The following is a 19,245-nucleotide window of genomic DNA, read 5'->3' as shown; positions in this document are numbered from 1 at the left end:
GTTCTCTGCGCCCCTGCATCGACTACCGGGGTCTCAACAGATCACGGTAAAAAATAGATATCTGTTGCCATTGATTTCTGAACTGTTTGATCGCATACGAGGACCCAAGATTTTTTCGAAGCTAGACCTGCGGGGGGCTTATAACCTAATCTGGATTCGCCGGGGTGGCGAATAGAAGACGGCATTTAACACCCGTGGCAGACACTATGAATATCTAGTAATGCCCTTTGGCCTGTGTAATGCTCCCTCAGTCTTCCAAGAGTTCGTTAATGACAGCTTCCGTGACTTCCTCTATGTCTGTGTTGTGGTCTATCTAGATGAAATCTTGATTTTTTTTCTCCAGATCCAATGACTCATCAGAGACATGTCCGTCAAGTTTTGCTGTGGTTAAGGGAGAATCGCCTGTACGCAAAGTTGGAGAAGTGCGTGTTTGAGAAAAATGCTCTACCCTTCCTGGGCTACATCATCTCGGATGAAGGCCTCAAGATGGATCCTGAGAAGGTAAAGGCCTTCCTGGAATGGCCACGCCCTCAAGGCTTGAGGTCCATACAGCGTTTCCTGGGATTCGCCAATTTCTACAGACAGTTCATTCCAAACTTCTCCTCACTGACATCTCCTATCTCTACCCTCACCAAGAAAGGCATGAACGCCAACGTGCAGACTCCAGAAGCGGAATCCGCATTTAATAGCCTGAAGAGTGCCTTCACGTCAGCCTCTATCCTCCATCATCCAGATGCTTCTCGACAGTTTTCATTGGAGGTAGACGCCTCCTCTGTTGGTGCTGGTGCACTCCTGTTCCAGAGAGGTTCCAAGGACAAGACAATAGTATGTGGCTATTACTCTAAGGGTATGTTCACACGAGGGCGTCCGTAACGGCTGAAATTACGGGGATGTTTCAGCCTGAAAACATCCCCGTAATTTCAGCCGTAACGGCATGTGCAGGCGCTTGAACGCCGCGTCCATTAGGGACGTAATTGGCGCTGCTATTCATTGGAGTCAATGAATAACGGCTCCAATTACGGCCAAAGAAGTGACAGGTCACTTCTTTGACGCGGGCGTCTATTTACGCGCCGTTATTTGACAGCGGCGCGTAAATTACGCCTCGTGTGAACAGACAAACGTCTGCCCATTGCTTTCAATGGGCAGATGTTTGTCAGCGCTATTGAGGCGCTATTTTCGGGCGTAATTCGGGGCAAAAACGCCCGATTTACGTCCGTAAATAGGCCGTGTGAACATACCCTAAACTTTTCTCTTCCGCAGAACGCAACTACTCGATTGGGGATCGGGAGTTACTGGCCATCAAATTGGCTCTGGAGGAGTGGAGTCACCTACTAGAGGGCGCAGTTCACCCCTTCTTGATATTCACGGACCACAAGAACCTCACCTATCTCCAGACGGTCCAACAACTGAATCCCTGTCAGGCCAGGTGGTCGCTGTTCTTTGCCCGGTTCCAGTTCAAGCTCTACTACCGTCCTGCCGACAAGAATGTGAGGGCCGATGCCTTGTCCAGGTCATTCGAGACAGGGGACGCCATGGAGTCTCCACAAAGTATTATTGACCCATCTTGCATTGTCTCGCAACCCTCCGCAAGTTAGAGACATCCCCCCAGGGAGGACTTTTTTGCGCCTGGCAGACAGAGGGAGAATGCTCCGCTGTGGACACAGCTCCAGACTGGCAGGTCACGCGGGTACCCGTAAAATCCGGGACCTGATTGCCCGTCGTTTTTGGTGGCCCACGCTGCCCAAAGACATCATGGACTTTGTTCCATCCTGCTCGGTGTGCGCAGCTAATAAGGTTGCTCACTCCAAACCTGCTGGGCTGCTCCTGCTGCTGCCTGTGCCCGATGCTCCCTGGCAGCATATAGCAATGGACTTTGTTACGGACCTGCCTCCCTCTGTGGGTTGCAGTGCGGTCTGGGTGCTGGTGGACTGATTTTCGAAGATGGCTCATTTCGTTACGTTGACCGGTCTACCTTCTGCTTCTCGACTGGCCGCCCTCTTCATCCAACACATCTTCTGCCTGCACGGCTTGCCTCGGCATATCGTGTCTGATCGGGGGGTTCAGTTCACCTCAAAGTTCTGGAGAGCCCTCTGTAAACTCCTCAATGTAAAGTTGGAATTTTCCTCAGCCTACCATCCTCAGTCCAATGGTCAAGTCGAGAGGATCAACCAAATCATGGAGAACTACCTACAACATTTCATCTCCAAGCAGCATGATGACTGGGTGCAGCTTCTTCCTTGGGCCGAGTTCTCGTATAATAATCATACTAGCGAGTCCACAAGAAATACACCGTTGTTACGTCTACTGCCAACACCCACGAATTCTTCTCCCGGTGACCGTTATGTCCGAAGTGCCCGCAGCTGATTCTGCTTTTAGGGACTTCCTGCAGATCTGGCAGCAAACCCGATCCTCCATTCTGCTGGTGGTGGACTGCATGAAATGTAACACGCTACAAAGAAAAAAATAAAAACAAAGCGCACATCGTGCCTGAATTTGTATGTATAATGAAAAAAGAATTAGGGTCAAAGGTACTGACCTGGTGATGTTATGCTAGGAGCATAACATCCCACACTTGCATTCAGAGGTAACTCTGTCAAAGTCGGTTGCCGCCACAGTTCCCAATCCGGAGGTTTGAAGGTACAATATCCGCTGAAAAGATCCAATGAATGGAAAAAACCGGGGAAATCCAAGGGCGCAGCCGTGTCCAGATAAAATAGATTTTATTTGTACATATACAAATCTATTTTATCTGGACACGGCTGCGCCCTTGGATTTCCCCGGTTTTTTCCATTCATTGGATGCATGAAATGTAAGGCAGACACAAGGTCTGGATGTCCACCAGAAATATCTGGCTGAGGGTGCCATCTTACAAGTTTGCTCCCAGGTTCATTGGACCCTTCGAGATCTTGCAACAGATCAACCCAGTCTCCTACAAGCTTCATCTGCCTCCTACCCTCAGGATCCCCAACTCCTTCCATGTCTCCCTTCTGAAGCCTGTGGTCTTGAACTGCTACTCCAAGATTTCTACTCCTGCTGTGGCTCCCAGCGGTTTATCAGATACTTTTGAGGTTAAGGTGATCCTGGACACCAAAAGAGTGGGTGGAAAAACCTTTTATTTGGTGGATTGAAGGGGGTTTGGTCCTGAAGAGAGGTCCTGGGAACCAGAAGAGAACCTCAATGCTCCTACCCTCCTGAAGAAGTTTCTCTCTCGCTCTGGCCCCAAGAGGAGGGGGCGTAAGAGGGGGGATACTGTAATGCCCATGGCCACGGGCCGCCAGGTTTGCTTACCTCCTGATGGCCGCAGCCATGGATCAGTGAGCGCTGGTCTCCATCTCCTCCTCACTTCCGCTTCACTCTGCTGTGTCCTGTAGGGTGCGCTCGCACGCTCGTGCCCGCTCTTAAAGGGCCAGCACACATCTGAATTAAAGACCAAATAAGCCCATGAGCACCCCTTCCTGAATTGCCTGAGGGTTGCTGTCGTTACCTAAGTTTGTCTCTGCAAATGGTCCCCTAAGTGTCTTCCTGTTCCTATTGTTCCCATTCCTGCTACCTATAACCTGTATCCCGTGATATCCCAGTCCAAGTGCCATATTGGGTTGGAATCGTGCTGCACTGAGTACCACGCCTGTATTTCTACACCACGCCTGGTGCCTGCCTGCTGCCTAGTCCCATCCGAGCCTGTCTTGCTACTGTCTAAAGCTACCACAGGTACACCTATTACGAACTATAGACTTTGACTAGTGTCCTGTTGGCCAGCTGCCATACCGTTAAGGCGGTATGGCCCAGTGGGTCCACGCACCCTATGTGATAGACCCCCACACTGTGCCTCCTGTAGATAGTGCCACACACAGTGTTCCTTGTAGGGTTGCACAATACATCGAAATATCAATGCTATTTCGATGCCATGCACCCTCAAACGTTTCAATACCGTCAAATCATGTATGCTGTGCAGCCGCATAGATATATGCCAGTACATTAACCTTTTCCCGCACCACGACGTAATAGCACGTCGTGGTGTGGGGGGTGATGTTTGGAGCGGGCTCACCTGCTGAGGCTGCTTCGTACGCAGCGGGTGTCAGCTATGTTACAGCTGACACCTGGGACTAACGGTCAGGAACTGCGATCACGCTATTCCTGGCCCTTTAAACCCTTAAATGCTGCGAACAATCCAGATCGCAGCATCTGAAGCATTAGAAAGACAGAGGTGCCCCACTCCGACAGCTCATTAACCCCACGCGATGCGATCGTGGGGTGCCCTGTGAAGGCCCCCAGGTCTGCCTTTCTTAATTTCCTGTTAAGCCCTGCCAGAGCCTATAAAAATGATAATCCACTGCAATACATTAGCCCTAGGGGGACTAATGAAATGTGTAAAAAAAAAGTGAAATAAAGTTTTTAGTAGTGCAAAAAATTTTTATTAAATGTTAAAAAAAACTTTTCCCACTTTTCCTCTAAAGTAACGTAAAAAAATACAAATAAAATTGTTATCGCCACGTCCGTAAAAGTTCGAACTATTACAATATAACGTTGTGAACGCAGTAAGAAATAATAAAATTAAAACGCCAGAATTACTGTTTTTTGGTCACTTCATAGCCCACAAAAAATGAAGTAAAAAGTGATCACATGCTGATAGCCGACCTGTGGCCTGTTGACTGTTTTGCACTGGCATTTTCCAATTGTGTTGTGTATCCTTTGTATACTTTGTGTTACAAAATAACAAAATGAAAATAAAAGAATTTATAAAAAAAGAATCGCTTGGATAGGTTTAAGCATTCCGACGTTATTACCACATAAAGTGAAATATGTCAGATTTGAAAAATGGGCTCTGAGCCTTAAGGCCAAAACTAGGCTGCGTCCTTAAAGAGGCTCTGTCACCAGATTTTGCAACCCCTATCTGCTATTGCAGCAGATCGGCGCTGCAATGTAGATTACAGTAACGTTTTTCTTTTTAAAAAACGAGCATTTTTGGCCAAGTTATGACCATTTTTGTATTTATGCAAATGAGGCTTGCAAAAGTCCAAGTGGGCATGTTTACAGTAAAAGTCCAACTGGGCGTGTATTATGTGCGTACATCGGGGCGTTTTTACTACTTTTACTAGCTGGGTGTTCTGACGAGAAGTATCATCCACTTCTCTTCAGCGTTTGCAGGTAAGTAGCTACATCGACTTACCTGCAAACGCCGATGCTGCTGCAGAATCATCTGTAGCCTCTGGTGCCGATGTGTCCTCGCTCGTCCGACACGATGCAGGATCTGTGAGTGACGTTACAGCGTGATCTCTCGAGAACACGCTGTGTCTGCACTGCCAGAAGCTGGGCGTTCTGAAGAGAAGTAGATGATACTTCTCGTCAGAACGCCCAGCTAGTAAAAGTAGTAAAAACGCCCCGATGTACGCACATAATACACGCCCAGTTGGACTTTTACTTTAAACACGCCCACTTGGACTTTTGCAAGCCTCATTTGCATAAATACAAAAATGGTCATAACTTGGCCAAAAATGCTCATTTTTTAAAAATAAAAACGTTACTGTAATCTACATTGCAGCGCCGATCTGCTGCAATAACAGATAGGGGTTGCAAAATCTGGTGACAGAGCCTCTTTAAGGACGCAGCCTAGTTTTGGCCTTAAGGCTCAGAGCCCATTTTTCAAATCTGACATATTTCACTTTATGTGGTAATAACGTCGGAATGCTTAAACCTATCCAAGCGATTCTTTTTTTATAAATTCTTTTATTTTCATTTTGTTATTTTGTAACACAAAGTATACAAAGGATACACAACACAATTGGAAAATGCCAGTGCAAAACAGTCAACAGGCCACAGGTCGGCTATCAGCATGACATGAGTGCATGGGGTCACATGAAATTACTACATCGCTTGAATCAAATATGAAAGAATCTCTGATATGCACCCTGAACCCGCAGCCATGCATAATACTCCAGAAGCGAACATGAGAACAGTAAGAGGAAGAAAGAAAAGCAGAGACAGTAGGAAGGAGGGGAAAAGAGGGAAAAAAGTGGGGGGGGAGCTGACCTGACACACCGTATCTAGGTGTGAATTCAAGAGGCCATGATGGTCTTATCCAAGCGATTCTGAGATTGTTTTCTCGTGACACATTGGGCTTCATGTTCGTGGTAAAATTTGGTCGATATATTCAGTGTATATTGGTGAAAAATGTCAAAATGTAGAGAAAATGTTGAAAAAATAGCATTTTTCAGAATTTAAATGCATCTGCTTGTAAAACAGACGGTTATACCCCCCAAAATAGTTACTAGTTCACATTTCCCATATGTCTACTTTAGATTGGCATCATTTTTTGAACATTTATTTTATTTTTCTTGGACGTTACAAGGCTTAAGACATAAACAGCAATTTCTCATATTTTTAAGAAAATTTCAAAACCCCCATAAAACACTCCATTTTAAAAACTAGACCCCTCAAAGTATTCAAAACAGCATTTAGAAAGTTTTTTAACCCTTCAGGCATTTCACAGGAATTAAAGTAAAGTGGAGATGAAATTTGCAAATTTAATTTTTCTTGCTGATTTTCAATTTTATTCAATTTTTTTTCTGTAACACAGAAGGTTTCCCAGAGAAATACTAATAAAAATGCATTGCCCAGATTCTGCAGTTTTGAGAAATATCCCACATGTGGCCCTAGTGCGGTAATGGACTGAAGCACCGGCCTCCGAAGCAAAGAAGCACCTAGAGGATTTTGAGGCCTCCTTTTTATTAGGCACCATGTCCGGTTTGAAGAGGTCTTGTGGTGCCAAAACAGTGGAAACCCCCAAAAGTGACCCCATTTTGGAAACTAGACCCCTTGAGGAATCCATTGTAGTTTTCTTGGGGTGCATGCGGCTTTTTGATCAGTTTTTATTCTATTTTTAGGTGGTGTGGTGACTAAAAAACAGCAATTCTACTATTGTTTTTTTATTCTATTTTTTTACAGCGTTCACCGTGCGCTATAAATGACATATTCACTTTATTCTGCGGGGCGATACGATTACGGCGATACCAGATGTTTATAGTTTTTTATGTCTTTTGGCGTTTGCACAATAAAATACTTTTTGTAAAAAATCATTTACTTTTTGTGTTACCTTATTCTAAGAGTCATAACTTTTTTATTTTTCCATCAAGAGGAAAGTCCGTGCGAGGATTTATTTTTTGCGTAACGAACTGTAGTTTCGATCAGGACCATTTTTAGGTACATGCGACTTTTTGATCTCTTTTTATTCCATTTTTTGGGAGGTGAAGTGACCAAACAATTGTGATTGTGGTACGGTTTATTATTATTTTCTTTTACGGCGTTCACCGCGCGGGATAAATAATGAAATAATTCTGTAGTTCAGGCCGTTACGGACGCGGCGATACCAATTATGTATAGTTTATTTGTTTGTTTATATATTTTTATTAATAATAAATGACTGATAAGGGAAAAAGGGGGATTTTTACTTTTATTACTTTTAAAACTTTTATTTTCTTATTTTTACACATCTTTTTTTTACTTTATTACTTTGTCCCACTAGGGGACTTGAGGGCAGGAGGCCCTGATCGCAATTCTAATACACTGCACTACATGCGTAGTGCAGTGTATTAGAGCTGTCAGCTACTCACTGACAGCAAGCATAGTGGGTCCTGACTTTGTCGGGACCCACTAGGCTTCCGTCGATGGCATAGCCGGACGCCATTGTTAGGTGTCCGGTTGCCATAGTCACCATCGCCGGCCGCTATCATGTAGCAGGCCGGCGATGGTAGCTTAACTGCTAAAAAGCTGCGATCTCTATTGAATGCGGCTTTTATGGGGTTAATTAGCGGGGACACAGCGATCGGTCCCCTCTATAGGAGCTGCGGCAACCGCTGTACAAGCAGCAGCAGCTGGCACAGCTCCTGCATGTGTCGGGAGGACGGCCGAATAGGCCGTTAGTCCCGCGACGTAATATTCCGTCGCTGAGCGCGAACGGGGCGGTCAGCGCGACGGAATATTACGCCGCTGAGCGTTTAGGGGTTAAACAAACAAATAAATCATAATATCATTGCAATGAAAAGGTGCATAAAACTAACAATTTTTGCTCAATTAACATTGTTATGTTGTAAACAAAGAATGTCCTATATGCAAGTTATTATTCGGGTACATAGAGTGAGGTAGAAAGGGGAGGAGTGAAGGAGAGGAGGGGGAGGGAGAAAGAAAATGAGACAATATAATGGATATCAGACAGGTATGTAAATCTAGAAATTCTGTTCGTTCATAGCAATTGTAAATATAAGGAAGAAGAATGGAATAAAATCCCATGTTGCAGTAAGGACAACTACTCGGAGTCCGCAGTGAGATCTCGAAATTGAAATGTATCTCTATAGGTTGCCAAGTTCTCGTGAAGCGGAAGGTAGACCTATGGGCAATGGCGGCTATTTCTTCGACATGAAAGATTTGGTCAATTTTCCTCAACCACTGAGGTACTGTAGGGACATTGGAGGACCTCCATAAAGGTGGGATTAATAATTTAGCCCCCGCCAGCAAAAACATCAGCAGTCGGTTTGCATCAGCGGTTATGCCTTTGTTCGGCAGGTTTATGAAGATCGTAGGGGAAGATATTGTTTGGGATATGCCGCATACGTCAGCCATGAGTGGAAGTACAGACTCCCAGTAGTTGCGCAACAAAGGGCATGACCACCATATATGGATATTGGAGCCGGTGTCCAGGTCACACCTCCAACAAGTACTCGGAATAGAAGGATACCATATGTGCGTTTTATCGGGAGTAGTGTTCCACCTAGATATAAGCTTGCATGAGTTCTCTTGTACCCTAATACAATGGGAAGGGCCGTGTGAGTGTTTATAAACCTTCTTAACATCTTCTGGGGATAGGGTTATGTCCAGATCCTTTTCCCATAGGGATAGAAAGGACCTCCTCAAGGGTACATCTATGGAAATAAGAAGTCTATATAAGTGTGAGAAATTTTTTGCAGGGTATCTGGTTTGTGCTATTAGGGTCTCAAAAGCGGTTATAGGTCGGTGTAGAGATCCACTGGTAAGATATGGGGTAACAGCGTTCTTTAAAGACGCATAGTGAAGGGGGTGCAATGTCGTGCGATTTGTATCATTGGTCCATTCTTGATAGGAGGGAAGGACTGCAAGGACCCATTATCCACTTTACCTGCCCAGGACCTTAACCATCCTTCTTTTGAATTAACACACCAACACCTTCTTTATGCAAATGTGGAAGTGGCCACAGCTTTATTATTATTTACAACCATCGGCATGAAGACATATATATATTTATTTATTTTCTCTCCTCCTGAAATGCCGATGCTCCCTGTCTCCATCAGGCATGTAGGGTGCTACCTCCGTCTTCATCTGCCGTACTTTCCGCCAGCTGTGACATCTACGAAAAAACCAGAAAAACGCCAGAACAAGAATATAACCGTAGAAAATTTTTTTTTTTTAAAAAACAAAACCAAAACCACCAGGGGAGGGAGGGCGGGTGTTTCTTCCACTGCAGCTTGAAGGTAAGAGGGCTTCCTGCTCCAAACCTCTGCCCTATATCTTCTTAACCACGCCCCTCTTACCCCTTGTTGACCAATCCTGATCCTGGGCATTATTTTAAACCGTTCCATCCTTTCTTAACCTCTTGCAGTCCCTGACACTCTCCCTAGGCGCTTCAGTGTCTACAAGACTGCAAGGACCCATTATCCACTTTACCTGCCCAGGACCTTAACCATCCTTCTTTGAATTAACACACCAACACCTTCTTTATGCAAATGTGGAAGTGGCCACAGCTTTATTATTATTTACAACCATCGGCATGAAGACATATATATATTTATTTATTTTCTCTCCTCCTGAAATGCCGATGCTCCCTGTCTCCATCAGGCATGTAGGGTGCTACCTCCGTCTTCATCTGCCGTACTTTCCGCCAAGAAGGGGGAACTGAGAAACCTACTCAGTCCCCCGACCACCCCCACCAAGCAACGCCAGCCCTCTCTCGGCACCATCCAAGAGATCCAATAAAAAGATATCGAGCCCGATATCATTCAGATGCACTCCATCCGGTGCCAGCAGATCTGCATTATCCCCCTCCAGGGATTGGTGTCGCAACCCGATCCCCCTTATAGAGCGAATGAACCGCGACACCCGCACATTAATTAACCTGCGCACTCTCTCCAACGCTGCCATATTCCTCGCTCCTCGCCACACCGTGCGCGCCACTATTTCGGACCAAACTATCACGCAACGGGCGAACAGATCCCGAAAACGCGCCAAATCAGTTCGTATAATTGACAATAACTCCGCCATTTTCACTTGGCCGATATCATTTCCACCCGCATGGATGATTAGGACAACAGGTCCGTACGTGTGCCTTGTAACTGCCACTACTTCTGGCAGTAACTGCACCCACCGTAATCCCCGGACACCTCTCCAATGGACGTCGGCCTGTGCGAGGCCCAAATTCGGACCTAATGGCCTTCGACCCGCTCGAACCGCTGCCCAGTGCACATACGAATGCCCCAAGATCCACACTTGGGGGCGCCGCAACCCTAACAAAGAAATTAAGCTACATTCCGGTCAAATGAAAATTACAGGCAGGGTTAACATAACACTCCATATAACAGGAAGGAAAACAGGGGGGGGGGGGAAGGGGAGGGGGCGACACTTTCTTATGAAAACTTCCAGCTTACACCATCTTTAAAACCAGATCAGGTCGCACATATGACTTATAGCTATTAGAGCGCCATCTACCCAGACTCATGATAGCCGCTGAATCCAAACCCAAGGCATCCGCCTCAGTTGCCGCACCTATCCTAAATGAATGTGTACCAAAATCGCCCGGCGGCAAACCTAGATACCTCAAGCCGGCCTTAAAAATCGCCTCAAATTGAAAACGCGACATCGCGGATCCATCCTGATGGATAAAGAATTGAGTCCCGGGCACTCGGACCAACACGAATTCCTGGACCCATTTTACCGGGCAATACTGCCCCCCAATCCTCCCAATCGACAGCCAAGCCCCCTTTCCTACCACATCAGTCTTTGACCTCCGCACACAGACCCTGAGAGAATCTCCCAACGTTACTACATCCGATCCGAGAAGACCACGGCTCGCACTTACTCTGTGCGGAACCAGCTCACTAACCCGTAACGCGGCAAAGAAAGCCAACGAAAACGCCGCGCCGAACAAGGACACTTCATATTCATCCCGACACACAAAACATAAAACGGCTAGAAGCCGACCCAAAAGTGAAAAAGATACTGGCCGCCTCGTGTCCCTTGAACACGCCTCTTTTTTCCACCCTTTTAAAGACTGCCGAACTACAAATTCTTTTGTAACATCTCTGCATCCCCACAATTTTAACATAAAGGCCACTCCTGCTAAAAACTTGCTCGCCGTGGCCGCACTACCCCCTTCCTGACGTATTTGTACCAAACTTGCTAACGTGACGTCCAGGTGACACCCCTCCTGTGATGGGAAGTCATTCCCCCCAATCTCCAACCACCGATCCCACGCTCTGCAATGACTCTTCCAAGTCGCCGGTACCACCGAACCCCTCAACAGTCTCATAATTTGTCCTCGACCAGGGCCCATAAGTGAAGGGGGGGGGACACCCCTTCTGCCAAAGCTGCCGGGTGCAATTCCCGAAACCGGGACATCTGTGAACGAGACAAAGCATCAGCCATCACATTACTGACACCCGGAACATGTTTTGCACGAAACCACACATTCAAACGCAAACACTTCAAAACCAACCGTCTTAATAAAGCTAATACCGGCAACGAACTAGACGACAACCCGTTCACCGCATGCACCACCGCCATGTTGTCTGTCCAAAATACAATCCTCTTATTCACCATCACGCTACCCCATAACTCTATTGCAACTATAATAGGAAACAATTCCAATAGCGTTAAATTACGTAAGACTCCCAAATCACTCCAATGCAAGGGCCAAGGGGATCTACACCAACTTCGGCCCAAAATTGCTCCAAAACCATCACTTCCGGCTGCATCCGTAAATAATTCCAAATCTACATTAGACAACTCAGCGTCCTGACACACCGACCTCCCGTTAAACGAACTCAAAAAAGAATGCCAGACAAACAAATCCTTCCTCATACAAGAGGTTACCCGGATAAAATGATTTGGCTTCGAGATACCTCTAGTGGCTAAAGACAAACGCCTAGAAAAAACACGACCCATTGGAATTATACGACAAGCAAACACCAGCAATCCCATTAACGACTGTAACTGTTTTAACGTCACTTTTTTCGACCCCATGACCTGGTCAACCTGCGTCACTAGCCTTGCCAATTTATCATCCGGCAACCGAAAAATCATCCGCTCGCTATCTATTTCGATACCCAAAAATGACAAAACCGTTACAGGACCTTCCGTCTTATCCTCGGAAATAGGTACCCCGAAACGCGACATCACCTGTCGAAACACTCTCAGCAACGTGCTGCACAACCCCGAGCCCCCCGGGCCCACAAAAAGAAAATCATCCAGATAATGAATGACCGAGTCACAACCAGACTCCAAACGAACTACCCACTCTAAAAATGACGCAAACATCTCAAAGTAACTGCATGATATTGAACAACCCATAGGAAGGCACATATCCACGTAAAACCCTTTGTCTAAACAACAACCCAGCAGGTGAAAACACTCCGGATGAACCGGCAGCAAACGAAAGGCCGCTTCAATATCAGATTTGGCTAACAACGCCCCTTGTCCAGCCGCCTGTACCAACCTTACTGCAACATCAAAAGACGTATACGAAACCGCCGCCTCCGCCCTAGAAATACCGTCATTAACAGAACCACCGCGAGGAAAAGAAAGGTGATGAATCAGCCTAAACTTTCCTCGTTCCTTCTTTGGAACTAAACCAAGGGGGGAAACTCGCAGATTCGTATACGGCGGCTCGCTGAATGGACCTGCCATTCTTCCTAATTCCACTTCTTTAGCTAATTTTAGCTGCGCAATGCCCGCATTCTCATTGATCGACTTCAAATTGTCAGCCAATGACAATGTCGCAGAATATTCAAAAGGAATCTCAAAACCAAACGAAAACCCGTTAGTGAGCACCTCTGCTTCCCGCCTCCTGTGGTACCGCTCTAACCATGGGCCCATCTCGAGCACGTTCACCGGCGTTCTCCGCTGCGCCGGAAGGAGGTGCCTTGACCGGCTGCTTACCTCTCCGGAAACACCGGAGCGCCGAATGAGCGCCCCCACAGATGGAGCATTCATGTCGAAATTTGCACGTGGCAAAGAAACGACAGTGGCCCTCATTGTAGAGCCAACAGGCACCTGTGGGCCTAGCGGCCGCAACTCCAGGGGCGGGGCCCGGCGCTGCGGCCGCACTGGGAAAGGGGCGTTGTTGCCTACTCCCTTGCGCTAAAATAAGCTGCAACCACACGTCCGTTGCCTTCGTCGCCCAACTAATCTCAGGCGACAAAGCCAAACGTCGCCGAAATTCTTCATCATATCGCCACCAGGCCGCACCACCGTGCAGCCTGTGGGCGCTGAAAATTGTGTCAAAATAGACAAACAACTCGGCCCCTTTTCCAGGATAGCGTTGGCAAATAACATGAGCCAGTGTAGCGTAACACTGTACCCAGTTGCCAAATGTTTTCGCTACTTTTGCTTTCCTATCCGAACCTCTCTCAAAGCCCCGCTCCTTGTCGACAGTCACCTGCTCCACCGAGACCAAGGACCAAATATCCACAAATTCATTCCTCCAAATCTTGTCCTTGACCTCAGCTGACAAATGATTCCCGAGAGGAGCGACTCCACAAAACAATGAATCTCTAAACGTCAAACTAGCTAAAGCATTCTCTTTCTCAGACGGGGGCATAGCTCCCTCTGGTGGCACAGAGGGACACGACGTTCCCTCATTCACTTTCAACCCAGCCACCACGGCTTTTAAAACAGAAATCAAATCCGCACCCGCTGCATTAGGTTTATTAAGCCATGCGTCACCGCAGGCCGACTCACCGCTCCCAGAGGTCCCACCGACTCCAGAGGGTCCTTCAGCCACTTGCCGCGGCACTGGAACCACGGCCTGCACCTCCTCCACCGGCCCGGCGGGAGGTACAACCTGGGACAGCTGCTCCTGATCCACCGACAAGCGCTGCACCTCCCGGCGTCGACTGCGTCTCTGCGGCCGTGAGGATCTCCTCGACGACCTCCTCCATGATCCGGATGATGCGGACGTCGTCGCAGACGAGGAGGAGAAACCATCGCTGGAAGACGAGGAATACCGTCGACCACGCCTCTTCCCGTCACCTGACCTGCGACGTCCATGATGGCCGTGCCGGCGATGTCCACCAGCCCGGCGTTTCCTCCCTCGCCTGGAACGCTCCCTTCTTGGACCTGCAGGAGAGAAAGATGACAAGGCAGGAGAAGGGCAAATAGCATCCAAAACACCCTCACTCCTATCTTTCCTAGCACACTCCCCCCCTGCCCCTGACCCGTGCTGACAGGGGCCCGGGGGGGACCGGGGTGGAGAAGCGACAGGCACCGCAGAAGCCCCCGCCCCCTGGCTGGGCTGCTTGCTCACCGTCCGCCTCCCCGCACCCGCCGCCATCTTCTTTTTTCGTGCGCCGCCATCTTGTGTCCTGGCTGCACTGCGCCTGCCAGGACGTCCCGCCCCTGTTCCCCCCGCCGCCAATTCTGGCTGCGTAGAGAACAGCACGGGGAAAGATGGCGCCGACCCCGGCTGCACACAGGCCCCAGAAGCAAGTCCCAGCTCCTGTGAACATGCCGCATGGTAAGCGACCATGTCGGACCAGTCGCCTGAGTCCGCCATATTCACCCCACTGTCACGATAGTCGGCCGCTGCCTCCGCGCCCGCATCAGCAGCTCGAGGCGGGTTGTACCGTGCCCGTGCCGGTTTAACAGCCGCCCTCTTACCGCCATGGGGAAGGACGCCAGCGCGACGAGTGGACGGGGGGGAGGGGGGCACTATGTCGACCGACGAAGCACCCGTCGACATAGGCCTAGGGGACCTGCTGGGACCACCGCATGACTGTGCAGCAGTCACAGCACCCCTCATAGCAACAGGGCTAGGGCTTAGTCTAACCGGAGGGCGTGTAACACGCTGCGGCCTACCTCGGGTAGCCGCTCCCGACTGTTCCGTGCCCCGCTCAGCTCCTCGCCTCTCTCCTTCCTCCAACAGGGATTCCAGCCAGGCAGGCCCCTCTGCCGCTACCCGCTGTGCCACCTTCCGCAACAGTTCTTCTGCCATCTTCTTAACGACCACGCTCTGAATCTCCACAGCAGCAGCAAAGGTGTTTCTTCCACTGCAGCTTGAAGGTAAGAGGGCTTCCTGCTCCAAACCTCTGCCCTATATCTTCTTAACCACGCCCCTCTTACCCCTTGTTGACCAATCCTGATCCTGGGCATTATTTTAAACCGTTCCATCCTTTCTTAACCCCTTGCAGTCCCTGACACTCTCCCTAGGCGCTTCAGTGTCTACAAGACTCCGTCCTGCAAGAGAGAATCAACAGAATCGGTTAACTTGATCATGGGGTTAGTAGAGTGCCCGTTGAGTCCTTCACAGTATAGATCAATGAGATCTGTCACCCTGGTTAGGGGCGATGGGGAAGGGGCCAGTATATGGACCAAGTGTTAACTGTCACCTTTGTAGGTGAGCAAAACAGTTCTCAAAGGAAGAGGTGCAAGTTCCTCCTCAATAGAGGTCCAAAGTTTGTTACTCGGGTTACGGAACTAGTCTATTGTTCTAGTTAGAGAGGCTGATTGGTAGTATAGTTTAAAGTCAGGGGCGCCTCTTCCTCCCAGGGACCTGGGGAGGGAGAGAGTAGCGGAGCTAATTTTGGGATGTCTGTCGATCCAGATATAGTGGAATAGTAAAGATTTGAGTTTTGCGAAGAAAGAAAGGGAAATGGGAATAGGTAACATTTGAAAAATATAAGTGAATTTAGGCAGAATTAGCCCTTTGACCAGGTTCTTCCTTCCAATCCAGGAGATAAAGGGATCGAACCAAGAAGTAATTGTGGATTTTACCATTTTGTATACACTATTCAATTGTATCTTCCTATAGAGGCAGAAACAATTGGTGCACAGGGGATACAGCGACGGCTGTTAGGTGAGCTTGGACGCGCCACCACCCCCTCAGAGACCATGTAGGCTGCCGACTGAGGCGAGATGCTCATCTCGCCTCATGGCAGATGCAGCTTTGGTGTGCATACCCTTTCTCTGTCCTATTTGCCAACCCAAAAACTTTTCAATTGAGGAGGTTATTGACCTCCGTGGCAGAGAATGGCTGTGGCACACCAAATATATATGTAACAGACATCTCTAGCCTGTTATATCTCATGGGACGAGCCCAGCAAGGTCTGATATTGACCCACATAAGAAAATACACCATCTGTATCCACTGTGCTAAAAAATTGCTCACCAAAGAGATCAATGACTGAAATGACAGCAGTGTTTCTGGCCCAATGGTTATCAACTTTGCACAACACTGTCCTATTTTTGGGCCAGGGATGATCAGCAATCGGGCATGAAATGCATGAGTCTAGTGGGTTATAGACCTCGGGTGCACAGCAAGTCTGGTGCAGAGAAAAGCCACAGGGTGGACACCCGGAAAGCCATTATTACACTGTGAATGTGCAACACTCAATCATTCTCTTTGCACCAGACATTTCCTATCCTCTTCAATACAGCACTCATCAAAGCTTAAAGGGGTTCTCCGTTTTGGACAATTCCTTCTTGTAAGAATGGTTACTTGACAATAAATCTGATCACAAACTGTCCACCTGCTGGGACCTGCAGCGAATAGCTTTAATCTGTGTGGAAACCTGGCAGTAAGTGTTACATTTCCCTGCAGCGCCACCACAGGGGAAATTAAGCATTACACAGTGTCCATTCAGTTCAATGGGTTGTCTCTGTGATGCAGGACAGGACAGGTCCTCCAGAGCGAGAGACGCTCTTTGTAACTACTTTGGCAAAAGAGATAAGGATCCTGAATAGAGGACCCCCCTCTATTAACTCAGAATTTCCTAATAAAGCACATGAAAATGTTTGTTTTTTTCCAATTTGGATAGTGCAGTCCCTTCCTAAAAAATGCTGAAAATACATATTTCCCAAATACAATACATTAACATGGCTCCCAACCGTCCCAGATCCGGCGGGACAGTCTCGGTTTCTCACCGCTGTCCCGCCGTCCCGAGCGGTCTGCAAAATGTTCCGCTGGGCGCTGCAGCTGTATCAAAACAGCTGATCGCTGCTGACAGGCGCCCTGCATGCCAGACGACTGCAGCAGCGATCAGCATCAGAAGAAGGCAGGAGTCTTGCGGCGGTGTTCTGACTGGGATCGATGCCAGCCTGGGAGTGGACCAGTGCAGTCACCTGACCAGTCAACTGACCTCACCGAGCAGGTGACAGGTCAGGTGACTGGACTGGTCCACTCCCAGGCCGGCAACGACACCAGTGAGAACGCCGCTGCAAGACTCCTGCCTTCTTCTGATGGTGAGTGACGTCAAAGCAGAGCGGAGAGTGGCAGCAGTAGGCTACCTCTACCACTCTCTGCTCTGGCGGCATTGTGGCACAAAGTATAAGGGGGTTGTGTGGCACTATGTACAAGGGGGCGGGGGATTGTGTGGCACTATGTACAAGGGGCAGGGGTGTTGTGTGGCACTATGTACAAGGGGAAGGGCGGTTGTGTGGCACTATGTACAAGGGGAGGGGGTTGTGTGGCGCTATGTACAAAAGGGGGCTGTGTGTGGCGCTATCTACAGGGGTAGCTGTGTGTGGCGCTATGTACAGGGGGGCTGTGTGGCTCTATCTACAGGGGGGCTGTGTGTGGAGCTATCTACAGGGGGGCTGTGTGTAGGTGCTATCTACAGGTGGTTGTGTGGCGCTATGTACAAAAGGGGGGCTGTGTGTGGTGCTATCTACACGGGGAGCTGTGTGTGGCGCTATGTACAGGGGGGGCTGTGTGTGGCACTATCTACAGGGGGGCTGTGTGTGTAGCTATCTACAGGGTGGCTGTGTGTGGCACTATCTACAGGGGGGCTGTTTGTGGAGCTATCTACAGGGGGGCTGTGTGGTAGGTGCTATCTACAGGGGGCTGTGTGGCGCTATCTACAGGGGGTCTGTGTGTGGAGCTATCTACAGGGGGTTTGTGTGTGGAGCTATCTACAGGGGGGCTGTGTGTGGAGCTATCTACAGGGGGGGCTGTGTGTGGAGCTATTTACAGGGGGCTGTGTATGGAGCTATCTACAGGGTGCTCTGTGTGGAGCTATCTACAGGCGGCTGTGTGTGGAGCTATCTGCAGAGGGACTGTGCGTGTAGCTATCTACAGACGGCTGTGTGTGGAGCTATCTAGAGGCGGCTGTGTGTAGCTATCTACAGGGGGGCTGTGTGTGGAGCTATCTACAGGGGGGCTGTGTGTGGAGCTATCTACAGGGGGGCTGTGTGTGGAGCTATCTACAGGCGGCTGTGTGTGGAGCTATCTACAGGCGGCTGTGTGTGGAGCTATCTGCAGGCGGCTGTGTGTGGAGCTATCTACAGGGGGCTGTGTGTGTAACTATCTACAGGGAGGCTGTGTGTGGAGCTATCTACAGGCAGCTGTTTGCAGAGCTATCTACAGGGGGGCCTCTGTGTGGCGCTATCTACAGGGGGGCTGTGTGTGGAGCTATCTACAGGGGGGCTGTGTGTGGAGCTATCTACAGGGGGGCTGTGTGTGGAGCTATCTACAGGGGGGCTGTGTGTGGAGCTATCTACAGGGAGCTGTGTGTGGAGCTATCTACAGGCGGCTGTGTGTGGAGCTATCTAAAGGGGGGCTGTGTGTGGTGATATCTACAGGCAGCTCTGTGTGGAGCTATCTACAGGCGACTGTGTGTGGAGCTATCTACAGGCGGCTGTGTGTGGAGCTATCTACAGGGGGGGGCTGTGTCTGGAGCTATCTATAGGGGGGCTGTATCTGGAGCTATCTAAAGGGGGGCTGTGTCTGGCGCTTTGTACAGGGGGGCTGTGTGTGGAGCAATCTACAAGGGGGCTCTGGTGGATGATTTTTCCATTGACTGGTAGCAGAGTTACACAACTGGAAAAAAAAATCCCCATCATGTAACTCTGCTACCTATCAATTAAAAAGTCATCAACTACAGGGTCTCCCTCTTGACTTTCATTCTTCTCAGCCTTTTGGTTTGTCCTGCAGCTGCTGCCGTGATGAGCAAATGTTATACCCAAGTTAGGAAAAGTAACATAAAGACGATATAACCTGAAATATAATATTGG

General features: G+C 48.7%; 1 protein-coding gene across 1 annotated transcript in view; it reads left to right on the top strand.

Moving 5' to 3' along the window:
• LOC142741909 (trifunctional purine biosynthetic protein adenosine-3-like) overlaps positions 1-19,245 on the top strand; it is a 71,710-nt gene that overhangs the window by 29,666 nt on the left and 22,799 nt on the right. The window lies entirely within an intron of this gene.

The sequence above is a fragment of the Rhinoderma darwinii genome, chromosome 2 (genome assembly GCF_050947455.1).
Source record: "Rhinoderma darwinii isolate aRhiDar2 chromosome 2, aRhiDar2.hap1, whole genome shotgun sequence".
Taxonomy (NCBI): domain Eukaryota; kingdom Metazoa; phylum Chordata; class Amphibia; order Anura; family Rhinodermatidae; genus Rhinoderma; species Rhinoderma darwinii.
This window is presented reverse-complemented; position numbering and strand designations above follow the sequence as displayed.